The following is a 6,664-nucleotide window of genomic DNA, read 5'->3' as shown; positions in this document are numbered from 1 at the left end:
CAAGGAGTCCAATAGAGAATGAAAACAGAGAGAGAGAGGTGCGTAGGTTGTATTCTATTAAGATTTCTCATATTTACGGAGAAGCTAATAGTATAGTTGACTGAATGGCATTTTATATAGTTGTACAGACCGAATCTACATCGTAAGATTCTACAACAAAACCTTCTGACCCTTTATTTAATAATTACCCACAAAAAGAAAAAAAAAGGAGAGAGAGAGGGACGCTGCTTTGAAGTTTTGTGATTTTGCATACTCTTTCTGTTTTTCTCAACTCGATCTCTTGATTGATCCATGGGTTAAAAGCATCTCTTTCAATAGTTTTGCTATGTGTTTTTTTTCAGGATTAATTAGAAACTGGATTCTAAGACTAGAAATAAATACCATGATACAGAAAATTGAAGAATTCATATTGTGATTTATTGAAGAAAAAAGAAAGGATAAATTGGGATGATGTGACCTTGAATGATGAAAAAGTAAAGGTGCTTCCAACTATTTCACAATACTGCAGTTGCGTAACCATATTACAATGGAAGTTTGATCTGACTACTTGTCTGTAATTTGGTTATTGATATCTGAAATTAGGCCAAAACATCCTACTACAGCATCAGACATTTGACATGTCCTAATTGGTAACAAACTACTTAAAGAAGTGTCTCCAGTTGTTGGTAAATATTGAAACTACATTTTAGTAATATTTGACAGCAATAATAAGTGTTTTATTTTTTCAATGTATATATTTGCAATTGATACCTTATTGATAAAGGCTTTGGCATGATAAGAAGCTCAAGAGTTAGAGAAAATGGAAGGTTCAGAATGTAGCACTTGCATCATTGCATGCCTTTGGACAAGCAAGGCAAATACTCGCTACTCCTTAAGGAATTATTTCAAGCCAAACTCATTTCACCAAAAAGATAGTGCAAGATAAGATAATTGCGATCCTGAATGCTCACAGAATGTTTAGGAAAAGCAGTGTGCACAAGCATAACTGTGCTGGAGTATAGGGAAAACATGATATTTAAATGTATCGAGAGTTGAAACCGCATGCGAAAAGGAGACTCGAACCGAATGACATAATATCAGTTGGTCAATGGAGAATGGATGGTTATAAACTTGAAATATTTGAAAGATTCAAGAGCATAAAGTTCAAAACAAAGTAATGTAGCTAAAATTGAGGGATAGAATATTTTCCTCTTATATGAATAGATGCAGTGAACTCTCTCATTTCTCCATGCATTTGGACATTCAGATCAGAAATAAAGAAAGCTATTCACTTGAAAACTTGAGATCAATGTTCTCATGGCTTCAGGAAAAGATACGCATCCAATAAAATGGTCAAATTGCATGTGTTTGAAGGTGGAGGTGAACATCACAACGGGCAAAGGATTGGCCAACTAGTTTTGTTGGTTCTTGCAGTTTATATGAGACCAACATCCAATATCCTCATTTTTATATGTATTGCAATTCCTTTTGATATATTTGCAAACTTTCTATGTTTCATTCAGAAGAATGGTCTTTTCCTACTGAAAGAAGAAGAATATATACATATATATTCTTTTTACCAATAATCGTTGCACGAACAGGAGCCTTCACTGAAGCGGTGAAAGCGGTTCCGATCCCGTACAATTATCACTCTGCGGTATATCTTGGAGAGAAGCTTCGTAGCAGCATGGCAGTCATCACAAACCCGAAGGTTCTTCACAATCCGAATAGGCGTACATGGAGCTGACCTAATGAGACCAAAAGCCATAGCAAGTTTCTCACTGTGATAGGCAAGAACAGTTTCCTTCTCCTCCTCATCTATGTTAAGAAAGATGCCTGAGGTGTCAGCAACATAACCTGCCCGTTTCAACTCCCCTTGCATCTCGGCCACCATCAGCTGAATCTTCTCATTTTCTGGGTGTGACTCATCCCCCATCACAAACTCATGAACTGACCCATTCACCTCAATCGAGCTGATCCCAGGTGTCTTCTTAAGTCCTGTGTCCTTCATAGCTTTCCTCACCTCTGCAACCTCATCCCATCTATGATTCATTGCATAAATATTTGAAAGAAGAATTCTGTACCCGCTGTTATAAGGCTCTAGCTTGAGAAGATTATTGGCTGCCACTTCCCCTAAACTGGGTTTTTTATGAACCTTACATGCAGCAAGAAGTGCCCCCCATATCACCACATTTGGCTTGAAGGGCATTCCATTTATCAATTCATGTGCCTCATCAAGTTTTCCAGCTCGGCCAAGGAGGTCCACCATGCATCCATAATGCTCAATCTTTGGACCCAGTCCATAGTCATGATCCATTCGGTTAAAGAATTGTCTACCCTCAACCACTAGTCCTGCATGGCTGCATGCACGCAATATTCCAATGAAAGTGACATCATTGGGTTTGATCCCCTCCCTTTCCATTTGGGAAAATAGTTTGATTGCTTTATCTCCATGACCATTCACTGCTAGCCCATTCAGCATTGCATTCCACATGCACACATCTTTATCAGTAGCTCTAGAAAACACCATATAAGCTGCATCTATGTCCCCACATTTTGCATACATATCTACTAAGGCAGTGGCAAGCACAACATCTGATTCTATTCCTTGCTTGTCTATGAAGGCATGAACCCATCTTCCACGGCCAAGAGCTCCGGCCTTGGCACATAAAGACAGAAGGTTAACCATTGTCACTTCATTCGGCCTTATGTCTACATCCTTCATCTGTCCAAAGAGATCAAAAGCCTCTTCGATATCATTGACCCATGCATACCCTGAAATCATGGCAGTCCATGTCATTACATCCTTTTCATTCGTGCTATCGAACAATGCTTTTGCACTCCTCATATCGCCACACTTGCAGTACATATCAACCAATGTCGTGGCCAAAACTACTGACATCCTGAATCCATTTCGAAGCATGCAGGCGTGGAGCCATTTGCCCAGTTCCAAGGCCCCTGTCTGCCCGCATTCTGTAACCAGGCTCAGCATTGTGATCTCATTGGGACTTACATTCTCCTGCCGCATCTTGCCAAAGAGTTCCACTGCTGCCTCCAACTCTCTGCAGCGAATGCATCCAGCGATCATGGCACTCCATGATGCAATGCTCTTTGTAGTCATCCGGTCGAAGACCCTTCTTGCCACACTTACGCTTCCGCACTTGACGTACATGTCGATCAATGCAGTGATAGCATTCACATTTGTCGATCCAGCCTCGCCATTTTTTATCAGGTAAGTATGCAACGGTCTTCCCTTCTTTAAATCTGCAATATCGGCAAATAGACTGAGCATGCTTATCATTGTTATGTCACTGGGCTTTATGTTCAGCAGGAACATTTCTCCAACAAGATCAATGGCTTCATCGAAAGATTTACTCCGCGTGAAGGTTTTAATCATAGTACTCCAAGAGACTACATCTCTCTCAGGCATTTCATTGAATACTCTGATTGCAGAGTCTACACGTTCGCATTCTGAGTACATCTGCATCAAAGAATTATGCACAAAGACATCCCAATCCAACCCAGCCTTCAGCGCAAAGCCATGGATCTCCATCCCCTGCCGGATTCTCGAGAGCTGCGCGCAAGCCTTGAGGACCGACGGCACGGTGAAATTATCGAGCCCGGTGCCGGTTTTTCGCATGTAAGCATAGAGCCTCAGCGCCGCAGCCGGCCCGCTGTTCTTTATGTAAGAGGTGACGAGGAAATTGAGTTGCGCCGGAGGGCTGGAATGGGGTGCAAGTGGGAGGCCAGGGAGGGGATTGGAGTAATCAAATTGGCTTCTAATGAGGCGGGCATGCAGCTGCTTGGTTTGTTCCAAGGTGGTGGAGGCGGCGGTGGTTTGTTTTGGAGGAGAGTTTGCAAGGTGGCGGACGGTGGGTTTTGGGATTGGTTTGGTTTGGAAGGAGAGGAGTGGAGAGAGGGGGGGTTGGTTTGCTGCTATCATTTGATCCATTGGCGCTAGCTTTGGAATTTGGGTGGGTACACAGATGGGGAGGGAATGCATGTCTTTTTGTTATAACCTCAGGTTGAGGGTTATCACAACCACTTATCCGGAAAAGCGTGGGAAGGATCAATGGCCCTCCATTACGGTAGCCGTTTGAAGTGTTTGCTTTTTTACCATAAATGTATCTGTCTATATCTTGCTTAGCAAAATACTCAATGGGACACTCATGTCTTGTTAAAGTAACTAGCTTCATCTCTAACTCAAATCTGAAGTGAGCTATGTGCTTGGTCTCCATGGCTTGTGTTGGAGTTTTAATTAAAAAATAAATAAATTTTCTTATTTTCTAATCTTGAGTTGTTTTAAATGCTTTAAAATATTGTTTTGTTACTTTTGTGAGGCACCTCTTTCAAAAAAGTTGCTACTCTTTGAAAGAGAACGTTGGTTTTCGGAAAGATACGGTGTTTCCGAAAGAATATGTATCTTTGGAACCACCGCATCTCTTCGGTCTTCCGGATAGAGTATATAAATAAACACTTCGCAGATTAATTAAAAAACAATCCAATTCAATCCGATCTCTCTCTCAATGGTACTCCGAAAATTCTTCCACTCTTCAACTTTCTTTTTTTGTCTTTTTCATTATTTTTCAGGTATCTGAAGAAGTCGGTCGGATTAAGCCTCCACAACGATCATGCTCGTTACAGGAGGATTGGGCTTAGTCAAATTGTTGTACACTGGGGACGAGAATACCACATACCTGTATGTAGGAGGCGAATCATATTTTTAGAGCAGTGTATATCATATGCCTCGATTAAGACAAATTCTTTTTAATTTTTTAATTTTATTTTAGTAGTTTATTTTTTTATAATATTTTTATAAAATAAAAATATCGGCAAATTTATTTCCACCTCGAGTAGATAGTGACCATCTCGAGTAGTTATATAGAATTTAAAACGTTTTTTATGCTGTGGGAGAGTTATGCTAATGTCTCTCGACGGTTCTCAGATATTTGGTTTTTTAAATTTTGTTGTATATATTCATAGGTGGTTATGGCTCATCCGGTGAATCAAAAATATTAAAAAAACATAAAAAAACTCTTTTCCAAAGAAAGAATTTTCAATGTAGGAAAAAAGAAAAATATTTCGCAGCACTACGCCAATTTCTGCACTACCAAGCGGGACTAGAAACAATAAAAGAACGAATTCCAACCAGTGAAACGCACGTGCAGTTCCAAGCTTTGCACACGTGCCACGTCCCCTCCACTGCTAAAATGCACCGGCGTACTCGAAAACTCTAGACGCGTATACCAGATACATTTCTCTCTCCCCTTTTTTTTCTTTTGCTGCTAAAATCGGCAATTTATATAGCTCTAAGTTGAATACATCCTGCCAAATCAACAAAAAGTAAAGAGTACAAGGGATAGGGAGTATCTTCTGTAGATATCCAAAGGAACTCTCCAAAATGCCGAGCGACAAGAGAGGCAACCTAGTCTACTGCTCGGTTCTGTCTCCCGAAAAACATGTGCTATTTGGAGACCGCCAATCTTCCGAACTAATCTGCGAGACTTTCTGATGAGAGGATTACCATCACCATACCTATCCAAGCCTCGAATCCAGCCAATTACCATAGAAGAATCTCCCTCGAGATGCACCTACTTGGCATCGAGAAACCTCCTCGCATATGATAGCCCCTCCTATGCAGCCCGAAGCTGTGCCCCCACAACAGTGAGACCAGGCGTACGCCGATCTCCGACTGCTACCAGCCTGCCAAGAGAATCTCTGATCACAAATCCAACACCCTCATATACACCGTCCACCGACATACTACCATCGAAGTTTATTTTGAGATGACTAAGGGGTGGGGGCACCCAACTATCCAAGAAACAAGGGCGAACCTGGGCGCTGTGACAGTGGAGAGAGTGCCTCAGATGTTCCTAACCATCTCAGTAGAAAACAACGGGGTAGCTGTGGTAACCTCCCCCACCTGCAATGTAGCTCTATCCACTACCATCCTCAGAGACTCCCTCCTACCCTCAAATAAGCCAGCATTCCTATCCAACCAAATATGATAAGCTAAGTATGCTTTGACGATCCCCTCCTCCCGTAATCCGGGACTCCATATAAAAACTCTTAATAGATGGATCAGGTCCTGAATCGACTCCATCGATTGGGGCAAGGGAACCAATGATCTCCTCCATATCTCCCTCGCCCTAGGGCGCTGCACAAGAACATGATCAATGGTCTCATCGATCTCTATATACTCCTCACAGCACTGGGTGACCCACACTCCTCATCGAGCGAGCAAACTCCTGGTCGGTAAGCAATCCCATGCCACCTTTTAGATGAAGAGCGCTACACGCGGGTGAACCTGTATCCTCCAAATCCATCATCCTTCAATTTGTCGAGCTGACTTCCTACTGATCAGAGTGATAAAATCCCTAGCTTGTACCCGCGTCCGGCATGATGACATCCACACTAACCTGTCAGACTCCTTTCGATCAGGAACCGGTAGAGCCAAGAGCGGCCCAATATATTTGGAGGCCTAAGGCCATTTTGTCTTTGAGGCCTTCCCTGCAGTGGGCCGACCTAAGGCGAACTCACAGGAGGCCCTTTTTTCTTTTCATTTTGTCTTTGAGGCATTTCCTGCGGTGGGCCTTCTTTAGGCTAGGGCCTTAGGCGACCACCTCAGTTGCCTAAGGATTGGGCCGGCCCTGGGTAGAGCTAGGACCAACTATGTCAACTGCTC

General features: G+C 42.4%; 1 pseudogene across 1 annotated transcript; it reads right to left on the bottom strand.

Moving 5' to 3' along the window:
* Window positions 1-1,250: 1,250 nt before the first annotated feature.
* LOC103715478 (putative pentatricopeptide repeat-containing protein At3g08820 pseudogene) lies at window positions 1,251-4,050 on the bottom strand (annotated as a pseudogene). The gene has a single exon (XR_015976281.2). The product of XR_015976281.2 is annotated as a putative pentatricopeptide repeat-containing protein At3g08820 pseudogene (transcript).
* Between the last annotated feature and the right edge of the window lie 2,614 nt (window positions 4,051-6,664).

The sequence above is a fragment of the Phoenix dactylifera genome, chromosome 3 (genome assembly GCF_051530095.1).
Source record: "Phoenix dactylifera cultivar Ajwa chromosome 3, Ajwa_hap1_PhDact_Kaust_v1.1, whole genome shotgun sequence".
Lineage (NCBI taxonomy): Eukaryota > Viridiplantae > Streptophyta > Magnoliopsida > Arecales > Arecaceae > Phoenix > Phoenix dactylifera.
Note: the sequence above shows the minus strand (reverse complement) of the source record. Positions and strands in the feature narration are given on the sequence as shown.